At 37.1% G+C, this 20,803-nt stretch overlaps 1 long non-coding RNA gene across 1 annotated transcript; it reads left to right on the top strand.

Moving 5' to 3' along the window:
- The first annotated feature begins 2,468 nt into the window (after nt 1–2,468).
- On the top strand, nt 2,469–14,562 carry LOC128112411 (uncharacterized). The gene is made up of 3 exons (XR_008218982.1): nt 2,469–2,897; nt 7,346–7,524; nt 14,460–14,562. It is a non-coding gene; the product is annotated as an uncharacterized LOC128112411 (long non-coding RNA).
- Nucleotides 14,563–20,803: the final 6,241 nt, after the last annotated feature.

Here is a 20,803-nt window from a genome sequence, read left to right on the forward strand (position 1 = left end):
TTCCTGTCATGAGTTTAATAGACAGGGTTCTTATAATAAGTTCTACTGCTGACTGGTTGGTTCTGATCATTTGTATAATATTTTTACCTCAAATTTATTGTTTTAAAAAGGAGTTACCATAAGATATGCCTGTGTACACTGTGGGACAAAAGATACAGCATGTTAGAAAATCTTTAATTTTTAAATTTGATAGTCACTTATTTCAATTTAGTAAGATTATGAAATTGGATTAGGGATGGGGAAAGTCACTGCACTGAACACTTCTGTTGTAAAAGGCAGCTCAATAAAACTTTTGTAGAGTGTCTCTGCTGTTCCGAGTGTGTTCAACAAAACTCTCCTCTGAAGGGAGAGATGGTTAAGAGGCTGAAAACACACGGGGACAGTCAATAGACTGTTTGGAAAGCCAGACATTAAACCATTTATGTCATGTGGATTCTAGACAAAATGACTTTTATGCCAGTCACCAAGTTAATTAAATCCTGGTCTTCTGTGTCCCCAAATGCACATAGGACAGGCTGATACCAAGGATCCATGTCTCAGTCTCTACCACTGGATACCTGCCTGATTTATTTCATCAGAGGTGAATATAATCTACTTTTGTATGGGATTCAATGGATTCCTGTTCATGATGAGTCAGAAGGAGACAAAAAAAAATGTGTTTCTACAAACTCTCATTGTGTCCTTAAACTGCTAAAAACTATGGTTGTAATTTCACCAGAAGTCACTACCAAGACAATTGTGAACTGCTTCAAGTAGGAAGCAATTGACAGCTGAGCAGATGGGCTCTGTCTGGGCACTCCCTGAACTAGTGAAAATAGCCCTGGTAGGATGCAGATTACCATCTTCCAGCTCTGAGTTCTATATGAAGCACAGGGTATGCTTCTGTCCCTAACTTAAGAAGAGGGAGGAGATCATGTTGGGAACATGTATACACGTGTAATACTCAGCTTGCCTTAAGTAGAATGTTGCCTCTTGTAGAGAGAATACAATTTAAACTATCTACATATAACCTTATGTAAACAGTATGGTTTAGATAAATATTACAGGGCAAAGAAGGGATACTCTCCTATGGAAAATGCGATTCAACATTTGAAAGAAGTGAATAGAGAATATAATAACTCCTGGAAAGTAGTACTACGGTTTGGATATGCACCGTCCCACAAAAGGCTGAAGTACAGAAGCTTTGCCTTTGAAGCATGCAGTCCTCAGATGTGGGAATTTTGGAAAGTGATTAAATAGTAAGTTTTCTGCCCTCATTAGGAGATTCATTGATGGTTTCAAGTTTTGAATACAATATGAGCAGGGGGTGGAACCTTGGAAATTGGCACCTGGGTGGAGGAAATGTGTAAGTTTGAGTGTTTGTTTTTTTTCCCATGATTCTCCCTTGCCTTTCTTGGCTATCATGAGATTAAACAAATACTTTTATGTCACGGTGATGCTTAACATTGACTGTCAATTAAAAAGATCTAGAATCGCTGGTGAGCCGACCTTCTGAGCACTCCTGTGAAGATCGTCTTACTTATATCATTTACAGAATAAGACCCATCTTAAGTGTGAATGAAATCCTCTCAGATGCTGCTCAGTTGCAGGATGATCTGGAAACAACAAACAAACAAACAAACAAACACCCCTTTTGAGCTTTTCTGTTTATCTTAGTACCTTGTTTTGGACTTCATCTGCCCTGTACTATGGCTTCTACCACTGCCATTACCATTTGTCACAGACCCTGCGGCCCACCTTCTTTTGCATTCCATGATGGACTGAAGACTAATGGCTCTTCCTGGATTTCCAGCATGAAATTGGGACTGATGAGTTACCCATTTTTATGGATTGAGCAATTACTGGATTCCTCTTGCTTCTTCATCTCACCAGTGTGCAGACAGTCATTTCTGGGGTATCCAGTCCATATTGTGTAAGCCTATCTAATAAATCCTCTTTTAATATATACTTATCTGCATATATATTTAATATATATGCATCTCGTTTTCTAGAAAACCTTGGTTAATACAGCTGTGATGTTTTTCTTCACCATGGTGGAGAAACTATAAGGCCAGCCAACCTTGAGCTGAAAATTTGAAAATTGTGAACCAAAATAAATTCCTCTTTCCTTCAGTAATCATCTAAGGTAAGAATGAAAGTCTAAGACAAGTACATTGTTCAGGTAGGAAAGTAAATAGGCATCTTAGCCTTGATGGAGTTGTGTGGTAGAGCGTCACCCATTCTGGGATTAAGTTTGTGGATGGCAGGAGAGTGAGGGGGTTCAATATTCTTTTTTAACCTCATCTGAGGATAAAATATTTGCTCACATTACCCTGTTGCTGCAAAAAGGGTCCGCAGACAGCTCTGAAGGAAAATTACTGACTGACTTAACAGCCGCTGTTGTCTGCTGGCTTAGTTCTGTTTTTTTTTTTTTTTTTTTTGTCATGCTGACTCTGAAGCCAAGGCAACCAGAGCTAGTCTATGTTAACCCATATTCAATTAGACTTTAGTAGAAAGTGGCAAGTATTGGATAATGAATCAAAGAATAGTACAGCTTTAAAGTCATATCAAGAATGAGAGTTGCAAAAGTGTCTTCAGGATCGTACTAGTTTCATTTCTCTGTCATGTATTTTGTTTGTGTTCATGCGTGTGAATATGCATGTGTAGGTATATGTGTGCATATGGAGGCCAGAGTATGATGTCAAGACACCTTCTTTAATATTTTCTCCCCCTTATTTTTTGAGACAAGTTCTCTCACTGAACTAGGGACTCACTGATTCATTTGAACTAGCTGGATAGCTTGCCATGGGAATCTTGCCAATGCTTCCGTAACACCTGGATTACAAGAATGCAATACCATGTCCAACTTATTCTTATGTGGGTCATGAGGATTTGAACCTGTGCCCTATACTTCTATGGTAAGTACTGCACCAATGGAGTCACTCCCCCAGTCCCTCTATCACACATCTTATCTTAAACTCAAATTCCCCTAAGACACACAGTCATGGTTAAAAGTTGTAAAGCTGCTGCTTATAAGTCAAAGCCGACTTGAAGCATGGTTTCTGTGTAAATCACGCTATGTTAGAATACAGTCATTGCTGTCATTAGTGTGTTGTCCAAGGCTACTTTCCTAGCATAATAGTTGATTATGGAGACTGTGTGGTCCAGTCCACTGAGGCTCAGCAGCAAATCTCTGACTCAGCAGAGACATAAGAGCGGTGTTGCTCAACAGCTCTGTGGCAGGGTAGATCCTGGGCTCTCACTATCATGTTCACTGGCTGTTGATTTTTTCTTTTAAATTTGAGTAAATTCACTCAGGAAAAATTATATAATTTGTTTGAGGGCTGAGGCTGAGGTCTTCCTGGCTGACTATTTGTCTTGCTTCATGCAAATACAAGACTGTTTTAGACACCCAAAATATCTAAATTTGGAAAGATTAAGAAGGAAGAGCTCAGAAATTTTATGCGAATTTGTGTTTTAGAGTTTTGATATTCTTTAAAATCAAATTTTCAACAAATCAATCTCCTGGAGTCACAGTTTTATTATGTTTTTATTATGTCAATTGTTATTTAACTAATATTAGAACTCTAAAACCCTTAGATCTACTCAGGAATTTTTTAGAAGATTATTTCTTTTCTAAAGATGTCCTGAGTCTTTTTTACTCTTTCCAAAAATTAAAGTATTTTTTTCTAGGTCCAATTAAATTGAATCAGAAAATGTCATTGTGATTGTAAGTGAGACTCTTAACTTGCTGTGTATCAGTTTTTTTTAAATTTATGAAAGAATAGAAAATAATAGCTGTCAGGGCTGGAGAGATGTTTAAGAGCATTTGTTACTCTTGCAAAGGACCTGTCTCTCATTCCCAGCACCCGCCTTGTGGTTCACAACAATCTGTAACTCTGGTTTCAGGGATTCGAGTCCTTCTGACATCCAAAGGCACCATCAAACATGCGTGGTACACAGGCATACATACAGGCAAACACACACAAAAAAAAATTAAAATGAATAAATATAGAACAAATTTAAAAAGAAATTCATAGTTGTCAAAGTTATTGAGAAGATTAAGTGAGGCCAGAAACATAAAGGTAAGGGTATATTATTATCCCATTTACAAATATGTGCATTGTCAGATGAAAGTGTAAATGAAATAATGGCGAAATGAGGGTAAAGGGAGAAAAACAATGTAATACTCAGCAAGAACAAGGCACCAGGGGAGAAGAGGGAAGAGTAGTATAAATCCTAGAGATTTGTGCTAAGGGCAAACTTAAAGGCTTATGGTTGAGTAATGGTTAAGAATCAGTATGGGGAGGAGGATGGGTCAGCACAGCTCCACCTGGGATCAGGGAGTCCTTGGCTCTGAGCGAGCCATGGGAGTAGAATTCTATTTCACCATGTTTGCCATTGTGGGATTGACATGATGTTAAACCTAGGAGGGACCCTGGGACTTTGGTTCTTACAGACTCCCACCTTACTCTTTCCAAACTTTTCATAATCTTAGCTTTCTTCCAACCTCTGTTGACTGTGTCTACAGTTATCAGAGAAGATCACTTGGGCCCAAACTATTATCCTTGTAATGAAAAATCCACTTAGTCCTCTAAAATCAAGTGGCTTAAGATATCTTTCTTAGGGACATAGTCATTTAATATGTAGCTTGTGTATCCTAGCATCCTATTTAGGAGTTCCTTCTTTGTTCCAATCTCAGCAAAGTTACATTTCCCATTTTCCCTATGAGGAAATGTGTACCTCACCCAAACAGTTTTCCTCGACATGTCCTTTACACAGAACCAACCCTGAGTCAATCATTAAACCAGTGCCATGCTGCTGCTGCCAGCAACGATGCTTTAACTTCTTTGAGTTACAGCATATACTTTAAAAGTAATGAAAACATTTGTTTTTGACAAGCATATTATTCAAAAACCTTCGGACTGAGCTTCCTCCGATGATTCTGAATCAGTGAGATTCCACGGCCTTACCTCAAGTGTCTGTTCTGCCAGGATACTCACTGATATCTAAATCTCATTTAGGGAAACAATTCAGAATCTCTTGAGTGTGAGAACTGTAATAAAAATAAATAAATCCCATTCTTTCCACAGTTTACCTTATGGCCTATATGTTAATCACTCTAAAATGTCCAGGAGCACATAGAAAAAGAAGAACTTATTTAAAATCAAAGCTGCTTGAATTCCAGATGGCTCAGAGTATATCTTAATCTATCTTCAGCAAGTCCCCTAATTTTGCAAGAACAAATGGTGGAATGTTATTAAAATGTTAATTAGTTAAATTTAGTCCCCAAAGAATAAAGAAAACAAAATTGCACCTACATGATTTTATTTTTACTAATGGGAGAAAGAAATTCTGATATATAAAGAAATGAGGTTGAGAGGAGGGAACTGTACAGGATGTGAGCTTTAGATGAAAATATCCAGATGTGTCAAGCAAGTTTGAGCAAAATTATTGGGATGTATTTTTAAGCTATTAACATGAAACTATTTTCAAAATAAGTCATATTTAATCCTTTGTGAGTTCTTTATCTTTTCAAGCAGAGATAACAAGATGGGAGTGTTAGGCAATGACAGAGCTATGGGTGTGGCACAACTTGAACTGATTTTTCCTATTTTTCTAGCCACTGGGATTCAAAAAGTACTCAAGGGTCCCTGGAGTCTTCAGGTCCATCTTACAATACCCCCTTTTATATGAGGAGAGCATCACTCCTGACTAAAACTCTGCAGGAAAGGTGGACAAACTTACTGCTTTAAGCATCCTTAGATTATGGCCATGTAATGTCAAAGTAGGGAGTCAATCAAATCAACAGACTTAAAGATGTAACAATACATCAGTGACAGTCTTAAGGGCATGCCAGCTTGTCAAGAGCTCAAACTTTCCTTCAGTCATTGTGCTGTTATTAAGTAAGTTGTATTTGGTTTATAATTGGTTTGACTGCTTCATTTTACCCATATGTTTGCACTTGATTTATTTATAAAAAGAACAGTGAAACTCACTAGGTTGAATAATATCATTACTAAAAAGTTTGGTGATGGGGTGGGGATGGAGGGTGGTCCATCACATGCTTCTGAGCATTGTGAAGTTACTGAGCTTGAGGTTGATTGACATGTGTAACCTGCACACTGCATATAGATGGTCTATATTGCCCAGTCCCTTCTGACAACAATGAAAGTTTCAGAGTTGTTGCCCTCTTTTGATCCTGGAGTAGCTTCTAGTCCTATTCAAATTATCCTATAGAAAATAGAGACAACTGTGGCCATTACTAAATACTCACTATCCTGTCCAAATTATGACAATCAGAACAAAAGAGACAAACTCAGGGAAGAACACCAAGACAATTTGCATCACAGGGGGAGTCCATGTGCCCATTGGCTTGTAGTTTCTATCCAGAGAAAGAATGAATTGAATAGGGAAGAAGTGATTGGTGGCATTCAGCTCTTCACTAGACATGTCTCTCAGAGGAAAAGCAAACAGCATTCATTTTTATTTGCCCCAATAAAGCATATTTGATCACTAGATATTTCATGGGGGAAAGACAGAAAGACACATGTAGTGCTGTGTTCTTTATTCTTACTTTCTATTCCATTTAAAAATATTAAATTGAATGTATGGTACATTCGCAAAATTATCCTGTCATTTGAATATTATATAATGTCTATAAGGTGTTGGTGTTTGAGGGAGGGAGAAGTATAGCCTTTCATCTTCCTCCCACCATACATCATGTGTGAATACAATATTATTTCCTCCGATGGTTTAGTTACTGCAAACATATTGCTACATATCTGTGGGTAGTGGTTTCTGACAGCGCATAGAGAATACAGGTTAGTTAACTGTTTCTTGAACAACATGCTGACTTGGTGACTTGGGGAGCCTAAGAAAGGCTTCTCTTCCTGACAGAACAAAGAGTTCTGTCTCTTCTGCCAGCAACATCTCAAGGTAGAATATGAGTCAATCAGAGAGATGGAGGCAGCAGACAGACATTAATTCTTGTGAATGTGGAGAGAAGACACCAATTCTGAGAAGGTATTTTTAAAAGGTCAGATTTGTCTTTATTTGTAGATATGTGAGGCAAAGCAAGTGGAGGCTGGTGAAGGGAGTAGCTCCACAGGCTTCACCATTCCAGTTTAGCCTTAATTCCAGCCAGTCAATGTAACTTTCATCACCAGGGACTTCTACGTTGGAGCACTGGCCATCACTGAGAAGTGACCGTTGTCCATTTTCACTTTCATGGTTAGTAATGCCTCAGTACAGTCAAGTTTTGATTAATATCATCAGACAACTTAGGTCATTCATATGTGGACAAAGATGTGAACAAGATTCAACAACGAAGAACTCAGGAAGATTTGGTTTTTCTCTGTTACAGTAGAGTGACATAGTTTGCCCACCCCTGACTTTCTATGGAGTCTTTCTTGGAAGAAGATGGCACCTGAAGTTGCTGCACACACATGTGACCACGGACGAAAGGAGGAGTGACTGTTTGTGCTTCTGATTCAGAACTTCGCTGTTCACAGAGTGGTCATCAACTTTCTGATAACTAAGAAGGTGAGTAGGTTTAAATCTCTGTGATTTACTGTTCTGTTAGACATCTTTATGGTTGCATCCATTGGTGAAACTTTTACTAATGCCTCAGCAAATGCTCTCTCCATATCTCTACCAATGAGAGCAGCAGTGGCCATTTGAGACTCCTCTTTCTTTTGGTTTCTGCATTTGCAGTGTCACTGAATTGTGACTAGTTTGGTTACTCCACCCTGTGTATGTAATCTTTCCTAATAGCAAATATATAATGCCAGGAGCTGTGATCATGAACCTAGGTATGGTTTTCCTCTTAAATAAATCTGATTGATAGATAGATAGATAGATAGATAGATAGATAGATAGATAGATAGATAAACAGATAGAGGCAGTTATCTATGGATAGACATTCTTTTAGAAAATCTTATAAAATTTACAATTTTAGAGATTTGGTACTCAGTTAACTTCAAGTACACATCATGAACTTCTAGAATATAGCCTATCTTCCTGAACTCATGATTTTGTAGTTTAAATCAATAATTAGAACTACATTTTTAATAGTTCAAACTCTTACAGTAATCACTATCTGATACTCACATCTTCAGAAACACTGTATCTATATATAAAAATACCAGAGATTCTGGTTCATCAAATGTCCCTTAATTTTGCATCGTCACAGTTTTCTTTTGCTTGTCTAACCTATTGTACTGAGGTACTTATCTCCCCTCACTTTTTGTCTTATCTAGACTCTTGGACATGATGCAGGATATGAGCCTTACAGTAGGGATTCAGAATACAGTTTGAGTTGTAGAAGGTCGTCTTTAAGAAGTAGATTCTGCTTTCAGTCTGACTGCTATTACTATTCAACATCTTACATATAAGCTGGACTTGAGATGCCTAACACTGTGTATGATAACTAATTGAGCTACTGTTTTGCTCCCATCCATGTGATAGCCATCACTAGCTACCCTGAGCTTAACATGTCCATTGAACACTGCATAAAACCACTTAACTGTCTTTTGGGAGCAAGGCTCGCTCCTGTCTAATCCTTTCATCATATTATGTTGTGAATGCACTCACCTTCCTTTTTTTTATGTGTATGGGTGTTTTACCTGCACCCCTGTCTATGCACCACATGGGTTCTTGTTGCCCATGGAGGCCAGAGAATGGCATCAGAGCCCCTGTAACTGGAGTTACAGATGGTTGTGGGCTGCCATCTGAATACAGGGAGTTGAACTCAGGTCCTATAGAAATAACAGCAGGTGCTTTTAACTACTGAATTATATATCCATCTTGTATCCTTTTTGTTGCCCCTCCTCTCACCAGTTAGTGCATATTTGCCTGGCACATTGTCCTAGAGCCTGGATGAGGTCTGTCATTTTTCCCAGTCAATTATCTTCGGTGGGTTTTTACTTTCTACAGGGGAAAATAATTTGTTTAGTCTGGGACATGTGTCTCCCAGCATGCAGCTTCCCAGGCACAATTTTGTCCATTACATAAAAGTGTTCTAGGTTTTAGTCTCCATCAAACATGTTTATGGTAATCTCGAGCAAGTTTTCTCATGGTGTGATCAGAATTAAATAGAAAATCCTTCCCCCAAAATTTGAGCTGAGTGAGATGAATTTTATAAAACAGATCAAGAAGTCTAATTAATGGTCACATGAGGAGACTCTTTAGACTCAGATACTGTATTTCCAAGCTGGTATGATGATGCCTTGAGAATGCACTCAAAAGATTACTTTGGCGTTTATTGTGGTTAGGAAGCAGTGACAAAGGGTCTCACATGTTGACAGTTTGGAGTTTCCAGGGTTTGTATTTTCTATAGAAGCCAAAGAAAAGAGCAAATGTCATCTGGTCCAGATATGGGACAGGTTAGGAAGGGGGGGGGAATGAGATTGAATGCTCAGAGCATTCAATCACAGTGTAAGAAGTCACTACCCTGCTTGTCTCTGGTTGTAATTTCATTTTCTTAGGAAGAACTTAGGTTGTTTTCCCTCATATCTGTGATTTAATCACCTCAACAAGAACCAAACTATGAGAGTGAGGAAGAAGCCTAGAATGTGAGCTGCAGGGACTGCCAATTCCACTTCGTCTGCTTCTTATCATTTTGAGACCCAGGTATAAATAGAAAATACCACAAATTTCACAGAGAAAACATTTTAAAATAAAGATAAAATTGATCTTTAATACATCTTGTATTGATTCGTTATGGATTGTATATCATTTATTCCAGTTCCACTCATCTCCATATCACTCCTCTTCCTCCATCTGCCCTTTCAACCTCCCTCCCAAAGACAAAAAAAAAAAACCCAAACAAACAAACAAACAAAAAATCTGCCCAGTGAGTCAGTCACACAGTGTACTTTTACAGTTTTAAGTGTTCATTTCATTGAGTCACTGATCTGGTTTGAGGCCTCGGGCTTCTGCTACACCTTGATACTAGGCTCTCACTGGGACTCCTCTTGGATATCCTAGGGAAGATGACCCTTTTATAACAATTTCATCCAGCAAACCAAAGACTTTTTTCATGTTTTGGCCTAAAATTTTGTCATCATTGAGGGGTAATTTTATGTTCTCCACCTTTCCCAAGAATCTCCAAAATCCATCCTCCTAGTTCTGTGTTTTTGCCCTATGTCTGTAAAATTCATGAGCTTTCAGCTCCACAGAACTTAACTCAAAAGAGAACACAAATGTGTAAGACAATCAGAGCTGTAACTCCAAAACCTCTAAACTGCTTGGGTAGTAACATGTATGCACGCAAATGCACATGATATAAAGAGAATATGTTCATTGCCACTGGGAAGACAAAGACAATGAGATGTGACTGACCCGCCTGAGACCACTTTCTTGAGAGGGATAGCTTCACTCATGGAGGGAGTGAACTGGGAGTTTCAAAAGGGAAAAGTATCTTGTTAAACAGAGCAATCAACAGTGAAAGCAAAACAAAGAACATTGTTGGGTGCCTAGTGGACAGTAGGAATGAAGCTGAAAGGGAAGGTTGGAACTTCAACAGAAGCACTTTTGTGACTTTGTTATTTGTCAGTTTTGAAGAAAAACCTAAATTCTCTAAAAATGTTTCAATACATACAGGCATTGAAAAACTACTATTAGCACACTTACACCCATTTCCTCAGGCATCAGGGGAGATTTCCAGTGAAAAGGCAGGTACTGGTGTTTTGTAAGATACTCATGTTTTTTCCATAGACCAGCACTTAGTGACAGATATTTGATATCTCTAAGGAAGATGGTATCACCCAGCTTTTCTATTTATCTTATGTTAAGGGTTTATTTGAAGTACTGCAAACAAAACTCAAGGAGGATTAATTTTTATGTGGAAAAATCTAAGCTCCATCCAAACTTTACCTAGGATCATACCTCAGAAAATAATCTAAGCAGATGAGTCAGCATGGTGACTGATTAACTGCAAGCATCATGGCTCTAATCTCATCACAAATGTTTCATAGCTGTGAGTCCTTATGGTGATTACTTTATTTCTTTGGGTATAGGAGTAACATGGAGAACATATTCTCTCCTTTGCATGTATCAACTAGAGTTTATGTGTGCTGGGACTTGACCAAGGGCAGGCACCATTGAACACATCTCATGTGTCCTCTTATATGCCCACTGCAAACATTCTGAGATAAATAATGTTTTAATCTAATACCTCAGATGAAGCATTTTGTATAAATATACTTAGCAATTATTAAACCAAGCATACAGATAGCCAATTTAAAATTTAGTTCCCACTGGAGTCCAGCTATAACTCTCCACCACTGTGCTAAACTGTCTTGCCACAATAGTTTCTATACATGGTAATTGATCTTTTTCTCCAAGCCACATACATATAGTTAGTTTGCATTGAAATGCTGCCTGGAAAATTTCCAAAAGAAATGACTCACACTGAAAACTATGCTCTTTCTTCATCTAATGCTGAAAATTAACTTAAACTTCCCTTATGTAGACTTCATGGAGTTATCATGAGAGGTCGATCAACTTCCTAAGATATTTTTAAAATTATAAAAACATATAACTTTATAATATTTCACTAGTTAATGGACAGAATTATGGTATATGCTTTGCTTGTTTTACCGTTTTGAATTCTTTCTTAGAACAAGCTAAACATCCTTTAAATGAAGCTCTGGTCTTATCGGTTTTGCCTAGCTTCCTGCATATAAAGTAGATTTTTTAAAAGTTTTTATTTTTCAGTCTTAAAACTGACATTAGCTGGGACTAACTCAGTTTTGTATCTTTACTGACAAATCCATATTAATAACAGCATCAATACTGCATTAAACCTGAACTATAAGAATAATTTGTAATCATGCCAAAATTAATAACATTGTGTATCACCCCAGAGCCTCTCTGGTAGCGGAGTGAAATGGTTATTAACTTGGGTTATCATTGCAGCATTATGGACATTTAAATAGGCTATAACTCTAGAAATTTAAAGGTCAGTTTGATTTATTCAATCTAGTTTTGTCATATGTTTGGAAAGCTAATTAAAATCACAAACAGCATGGCTATAACACTCTGGATAGCAAGTCAGATGCCGGTGCTTTTGAGGCACCATTGGTAGCTACTTCCTAGGCATGGTCGGCTCTCTGTATTCATGGAACAGTGTGTTTATAACAGGGTTTAAGAAAGCAGGTTCTTGGGAAATTTATTTTTTTTCTGGACAAATGTGAGCTTCTTACAACATAACCTCATGCCTTTGTTGACTATTGGATTGTCATTAGAAAGAATATAATGATGTCACTTTATATAATTTAAAGATCTACAATAATTTCTTTACCACAAAATGATTCTCTCATCAATTTCTTCTCATATTCATTCACACTGAAAATCATCCCTTTTGTTCTTAATAATTATAGGACAGAAAATATCTCTTGAATGATAATATTTTAAGATGTGTTTGTTTTTATAACAAATGCTTGTGGGAAAGGTAACAGTATTGGACACTGAGTGAACAAAAGAGAGAATGAAAGATGGAAGCAAGAAGTTCAAAGTGAGAAGACACCAACAAACAAAGGCATGAATACACACATACATAATGGGCTATGCCAGAGTATATGGGTTGTATAAAAGATGAGCATTTCTCCAACTGTTATTAAAATTAATAATATAGTTACCTCTTGTCATGTAGACTCCCTTTGCTCTCAAAAGGAAAAGTCATTCAAGAGTTTAACTATGAGAGGTAAAAGAAATAGGGGGATGAAATGCAGGTATAATTAAAGGGCAATACATATAGAAAATGTGAACCAGGTTTTTGGACCATCCTAATGGATATGAGTGGAAGAAAATGAAATAATAGTTTTGAGACCAACATTCAAGGTATCCTTTCCATTTAGTTGCCTTCCATGGCTGCAATTTTCAAGCTATATCTATGGCCAAATAGCTTCCAAGAAGTCCTTAAATTATTTGGATGGCATTTTTATGATCCTCAAAGCAGAAACTTCTGCCATATGAATATTTACCTGAGCTTGATGCCTGGTGACAAGGAAGGTCCAATGGAAGATGGGAAAGATGGAAGGGATGAAGGTAGGAATAGGTTCCCTTACCTCGTAACAGGGAGAACTGGTAACCATCTCCATTGTAGACAGTTTCTCCAGAATTTGTCTTCACTGAAAATTATCTGTAGCTGCTGTCTGAGAACTACCCTTTTACATTTGGTGTGACCAAAATATGCTTATGCATTTAAGATAGCTTACTTTAAATGTACATATTTAAAGTGAGTATAGAAGGGACAATGCAAAAAAAGATAGCTTGATACTTAAGATTCACAAGCAAGCACTTAACAGTAACCACATAGAAACATTCAAGAAGAACTAAACATGTTTTATCATAAAACTTAGAGTGTCTTCTAGGAGTGGTGTTATATACCTTTAATTCTAGGACTTGATAAAGGAGACTTGTGCATTCTAGGCAAGCATGAGCTATACTGTGTGTCTCAAACAATAAAAGCACCTTTGTGTATGTCTTATTTTTGTAAGTAGAATATGAATGAAAGCCATATTGCAAAGGACAATAACTGCCTCCACTTATTTGATGTCTGTTAAAAAGGTAAAGTATGAGACACTGGAATTTAGAGGACTCCCCTCTTTTCAATATACATCAACATCTCATGAAAGAAAGATCAAATTCATTACTGACAATTAAATGGACGGTTTTAGAAATGCACAGTTCATGATGTAAGTTGTGCTGAAACTACATAAAAGGAAAAGTTGACTCTCTTTATGACCCTTTTGGAGACAATAACCTAATACTTCAGAAAATGAAAATCACAGTTGCTCTTTATAACTGTTCATAGAAGAAGGGAGAGTGGAAACAAAGATGAAAAGTTCTTAATGCTTGAAACAGAAGAGCAAAAGAACTCTACAGAAACAGACTAGAACTAGGCAAGTGATAATTTTTTTGGGATTTTATCATACTTATGTACAGTCAGTATGTCAGGGACTGTATGGTTGTTTTTTGAAAGCTTATGATGTAAGGTAATCATATCAGGTTGTTAAAAGTACAATAACAGGGAATTACAAAATTTGGCATGCCCAAAACAAAAGGAAGTGGATTGTCAGTTGAAGGTTCAGATAGTTTGAAATCTTATTTACCTTCTAGAAATTCATGATGAGCAGACGTTTTGAGATCCCAAAGTGAGCATGTGTTGCAACCTAGGATCCTATGTAGCTATTCAGGAAGGGTGATCTTAATAGAAGAAACACCCTCCAATGGACATATTTCTGTTACATATGCAACATATCTTGCCTGGGTTTTATTGTAACTACAAGCAGTCTTATATATATTATTACTAGGTTTTGGAATATGGGAAACACTGCCCTAATCATTGGTGAGGAATGTGACAGATTAGCTGTCCACATGTGTTTGAGAAAGCTGTAAAAAGTTGTACTAGGAAGCATATTACCTAAAGTTTGTGTATTCTCTATTTTTCTTTGCTTTTTTTTTCTCTTTAGGTTATGAAACATTTCATCCCTTGAGTAGTTTGTTTAAAGAAACAAACATTGTCACCTCCCACTGGACTTGCTCTGGGATAAAGCAAGTGTTATCTTCCATCCAGTCAGAACATTGCTTCACAAAAGTTGTTGTCACGGGGGGGGGGGGGGGGGGGGGGGGAGTTGTTCTCACAAATATTGTTATATGAGACAATTTCATTTTATGTCAACAATGTTCTACTAAATTGGTGTGTTCCCGTGTCCCACAAGCATGAAAGACACACCTGAGTAAAGGAAGATAATTAATAACATGAAGGGTGTGTCTTCTGATCATAGGATTTTTGTTTTGTGAACAGGGACATTTGTATTATGGAAAATTTACAAAGTTATAATGCTGAAGACATGTCTCAGTGCTTAAGAGCACTTGCTGATTTTACAAAGGACCAGAGTTTGGTTTCCAGCACCCACCTGATGGCTCAAAACTTATTGATTTCAGTTCTGGGAGATCTGGTGCTCTCTACTGGCCTCTCCAGGAAGTTTCACACATGCTGGGTGTAGACATATAAACAAGCAGGTAGTAACATATACACCAAAATAAGAATAAATTTTAAAAGTTTCATTTATTACAGCCAAGTAGTTGGAAGATGGCTTCAGTGTATAGATCACAGAGTGATGATATGCTGAAAAGACTAGCTGCTAAACATGTATTTCCTAAAAATGGTACACACACACACACACACACACACACCACAAACCACTATTCATCATTGGTGAAAAGTGAGTGGGGAGACATTTTGTACCAAAATCCAGCATCACTGATGGTAGGCATGGGGTTGTATTTGGATGGAACATACCTGAGTGCATGCTAGGGAAATCTTCCAACAAAGACTGAGAGTCACATCTAAGATTTCCTGTGACAGAAGTGGTGACAGCAGGGAAGGAATGGGAACTAAGTAGTCACTAAAGAGTGACCAACTAAGGTTGATCTTAGTTACTTTTCTATCACTGTGATAAAATGTCATGGTCAAGGCACTTTATAAAAGAAAGCATTTAATTTGGGACTTACAATTTCAAAGAGTTGGTACCCATGATCATCATGGCAGGAAGCATGGCCAGGGGCATATAACCATAGTACTACAGCATTTCCTCCAACACAACTATAAGACAGGGGGGGGGGGAGAGAGAGAGAGAGAGAGAGAGAGAGAGAGAGAGAGAGAGAGAGAGAGAGAGAGAGAGAGAAGAAAGTAGAGAGACTAGAATGACTAGAGAGTAGTGAAGCTGAGACTGGGACTGAGAAAATGTGTTTGGAACTTCAAAGCCCACTCCTAGAAACATACCTCTTCCAATAGGCCATACCTCATAATTATTTTCCAAACATTTCCACCAACTTTGGAACAAGCATTCAAATATATGCACCCATGGGGATTACTCTAATTCAAACTACTACCATAGACCTACCTACAGGCTCTCAGCAGGGATGCCTAAGGGAAGCAAATTGGTTGGTCAAACTGCAAAATCACCTAATCTAAGACTCAGTGAGATGGACCTGCAAGTACAGAAGCTTAGAGAAGGAGAAAATCATTTAATGAGTGTGAGGGAATATCTGGGTAGAGTGGACAATACCTGTCTGGATACCTGCTGCTGAGGAGGCTACTTGTCAGACTATGCCACCGCTATAGGTGGTACTGAATTGCCTCCAATACTTAAATATTTTTCATATATCACTGACAGTGGCCATCGAATTCTACCACAAGGACTGAACAAACACAGAACACTTTCATCAAGACCTATTTTATGCTATCTGTGTCCTCCTCAGTGTCCCTTGAGGCTGATTAAAGGGGAAGTGGCCACCCAGTTTCCCCAAATCCTGGTTTCTTGCTGGATTTTGTCATTGATGAGAAACCCATAGGAAAGTAGGGGCCTGGGAGAGAGAGATTGAGTCTTCATATCATCCCAAGTTTTCTTTGTAATCTGTTTTCTTTGATGGAACCATCAAGACTGTAGTTTTATAAACCATGGGTTCCTATGGAAGTTGCCTCAGTTCCCACAGTTTGTAATAACTTCAACTTTCTCCCTGCATATCTTCCATTTTTATCTGGTTATTTGGCCATTCTTTATTGATAGTTAACCTTGTCTACAGCATAATATGCCATATGCCATCTCTTCTCTACAGAGACCCAAAAGATTTATGGGTGCTATGTATCTTAGTATCATACATACTCTAAAAGATAAATTCTGGAGATTTGTTCACAATTTTCATAACATAGATATTGTCTATGAGGGCACTGGAAATTCATAATTTTAGTTGCGAATATCATTGGTGAAGACACAGAGTCAACTGCTGCTAGAGGACCAGTTAACAATGATTCAGTGGATGAGATTACAGTAAGAATAATGACTAAATAGCATGGGTACTCAACTACACTGAAAAGTCTACAAAATAATAAGAATAAAAATAGCTATCATTCAAGGCTGGATAGATCTCCAGATGCCAGCCATCTGATATCCCAGTGGTTTCCCCTCTTCTTAGTTATACATAGTGTATAGGTGAAGATCAAGTCTGCAATCTGATGGCACATATTTCAGAGTTTCAAAGACCCCACAGCAGGCTTATAAAGTAAAGTAAGTGTATTGACTGAGTAGGAGCACCATCGGTAGTTTGGATGAAGACTTCTTGGATGCGAAGGTGAACTTGGGAATTCAGAACAATTTTGTAAGCCTTTGGACAAATGTATTCTTATAATCTAAATGTTCCAGTCTTCATTTTGAGTAACAAAAAAATTGAAAAGACATGAAGTTGGGAGGTGGATGGGTCATGGGATATTGGAGGAATGAGAATGTAAATGAGGGGCATATGTGATCATATTTTTTGTATAAATTATTAAATTCTGAAGAATAAACATTTTTAAAAAAGAAATTGGTGAAACTCCTGGAAGCAGATGATTTTTCCTATGGATGGCTTTCTTCTTTCCAGTCTCCTGTACCACCTTCTTTTTGCTCTGATGCTGTAACATTTCAAATTCTAAGCACAGGACTAAAATATGACGAATTAGAGGCAATAAATAGATCAAAATAGTCAAAGGGAAAATGTAATTCAGAGGAGTGGATCAGGTCACTAAGTGAAGATGGAAGCACATTGGTAGGATTCCATATTTATTCAGTCATCTGGGAGAGTTGTGTGTTATGCTGTTGACTTAAAGTCTGAACTCAATAATGATTCTTGTCTAGACCAAGATGTGTGGCTTGGTTCATGTGCAGTTTATGTGGAGAGATTCTGGAATAAAACTCCTTATCTCTCTTTTGTAGTAATGTTTCAAATTAAGCACTTGGTAATTCTCAATTGTCCAGTCATAGCTTTTATATTATTTTCTATCTTCTGCTGGAGAAGTATAGACCGGCAGAGGTTTGGAAAGGAATCTGGGCTTAAGAGATGTCAATGAGGATTGAAGAGGCAGAACAGTGGTTAAAAGCACTTATTTTGCCATCATGAAGGATTGGAGTTGGAATCTCAGAGTCTACACAAAAAGTTGGTTATCCAGTTCATGCCTATAACCCCATTTCTGGGGAGATGGAGAGAGGATCACTGGGGCTTGTTGGTTTCCAGTCTAGCCAAGAAAACATGATTATCAAATACAAATATAAACAAAGACCCTGACTCAAAGGAGAGACAGAGAGTGATAGAAGAGAATTCCCAACATCGTTTTCAGATTGCTTACATGGCTATAAGCAAATGTATTTGCACACATGTGTGTACATGTACTCATAGAGTCACAGGAGCAGACATATAGATGCGCACATACAAACACAAGCATGTAAATGGTTCTTTTAAACAGATCACCATAAAATTGCTTTTAAAAAAGTTAACAAAAAGGATGTTAGTGGAGAAAACTGAAGAAGAGACATTTAACAGGTATTTGTGATGTGTGAAGAGAATAAGCAAAGGATACCGAGATCCCAGAAAGCAGGAAAGATGGTTACATCTGACACTACATCTGAAAATGACTTACTTGGGATTTGAGGATAGGATACATCATAATGAGAAACAGTGACTGTACACAGTTCAGGCAGTTAAAACTCTAACACAGCAAGGATGGAGCAGGGAATGAATGAGTCATTTGCAATCCCAAATTGATGCTGATCTTTGGCCTGTGCCTCCCATCTGTCAAAGAATCTGGGGTCTAAGAGCCTAAATGGTAGGAGCCAGAGAGGAGAGCCTCTAACAGCACATAGGCGCATAGAAGGAAGGAAGACTCTATCTGGGGAAATAAATGACAAATCTATCACAGTTCACTCCATCTCAGGAGATATCTAGGAGACAATGTGATCCTTGCCATGTTTTCTGACCACATTTCAAATAGAATTGTATACATCGTTATTCTGTCCAATGAAAATATATGCCTCTGAAATTTTCAAGCATAAACTTCTAAGCACATGCACAAGTGGTTATTTGAGGGGCACACATTTAAATAACACTCATTACAGAGAAAATGCAATAATAATTGCAAATTACTCACAGTTAGCTATCTGAATCCTGCTTGTTGAAACCTGTAGGAAACAGGTAAAAGGATACCAAGGAAAGCTTAAAGACTGGAATTAATTCATTGAAAAGAAAAATGAGGAAATTGGGCAAGATAAAACTGTCATTATTTTCAGATGAGATGCTTATCATTCTGAAAAAGCAATAGAACTAATACCTATAACCATCATTTTAAGCAAGTCCAACAATGTTTACATAAGATAAAATTTAAGTACTTGTAAAAATTTAATAGCTCCAGCAACAGTCAATCAGAAGCATAAGTAAAAATAAAACTATAATCCACAATAGTAATAAAATTTAATGTATGTAAGAATTAACCTCAATCAAAATTATGTTTTATCACTTATAAGAAAGTTTAAAATGTCAAAAAAGTACACAGAAGGTAATTGCAATACATGAAAAACCTACATTTTTAGATGAACTGATTAAATATTATATGTATATAAAGTATTCCTTCATTTAGAATGTAATTATAATATGATTCCACTTAAATATATAGTTAGATTTATCTTTAACTTGGTAAATTTAATACAAAATTTAAACAAAAGCAGAAAGATTCAGGAAGAATTACATAAAGTTAGGGAAAATCCCTAAGATTTGTGAGAGAGGTACTCATTCACATGAGAAAATAAGAGCCATCATAAAGCCATAAGTGAAATAATAAAATAATATGGTTTTGTTTTGAGAACTATAAAATAGCCTGATGAAACATCGCACAATTGTGAGAGTCTCACAGAAAAACATCTGAGAAAAGCTAAAAACAATTTTAAACAGGTTTATCATATTCAGAAAAGCAAAGTAGATCATATGCAGAAAAACAAACTAGGTCATATGCTGAAAATCAAACTAGATAAAAGTGGATGATAGATTGCTATCTATTTATTAACACTGAGTGGTGAAAAGGTAGCTCAGTGGTGAAAACTTGCCTAACATGTGTGAGGATCTATGCTCTGTCATTAGCACACACTTGCAAAACAGGCACTTACAATATATAGGAGTAGAGTAACTTTGCAGTATGGTTGACAGTGACTTCAAAAACAAGAACTTAAGAGCACAAACCACTGGGGATAGAAAGAAACAGAAATATAGATAAAAGATAATGTGATGATTAAGTAAAGTTTATTATGCGACTTAATGTTGGTTGAACATTAAAAATAAACAAAACAATTCAATATTAATGGGAAATATATATATGATTCGAATTACAAATTCAGTATGCTAGGAATAAGAGAGAGCTTCCCCAATGTGAAAGCTTTTCAGGAAACCTCACAGATAACAGTGAAGAACTAAAGGCCTGTTCTTAGTGTAGGATCAAAAGGTGCTGTCTTCTTGAGCTCCAATGTTTGCATTGTAGAGAAGGTACTAATAAACACAGTGTAGTATGCCAATGGAATAACCAACATTCAGTTAAGAAAGGAAGCAGCTATGCTGTCTACTTATAGATGACTCACACACAAAATTCTAGGAACACACAAAAGCCCATTAAGGAGATTTTATCTCAGTCTCAGGATACTACATCAATATAAATATCAACTGATTTTCTGTCTGTTTATTCAATGAATTATTAAAAATTGAATCAATAAAGAATCCTTAATTTTAATGGAATTAATACTTAAGAAAAAATTAATAACATAGTTATAAACTCCCAAACACTAAAAGAGATAGAATATTGTGAAAAGATATTAAGGAAAACTCATAGATCTGGAGGCCAGGTAAGAACCTGCCATGTCTAGGAACTGCAGGCAGCTCATGGGTGAACTTCTTCTTTCCCTAAGTCCAGAGACTTGGGATGGGGCTTCAGTTGTCCTCCAGAACACTATAAGGGTGA

This window comes from Peromyscus californicus, unplaced genomic scaffold, assembly GCF_007827085.1.
Source record: "Peromyscus californicus insignis strain IS unplaced genomic scaffold, ASM782708v3 Scaffold_17__1_contigs__length_78620276, whole genome shotgun sequence".
Taxonomy (NCBI): Eukaryota; Metazoa; Chordata; class Mammalia; order Rodentia; family Cricetidae; genus Peromyscus; species Peromyscus californicus.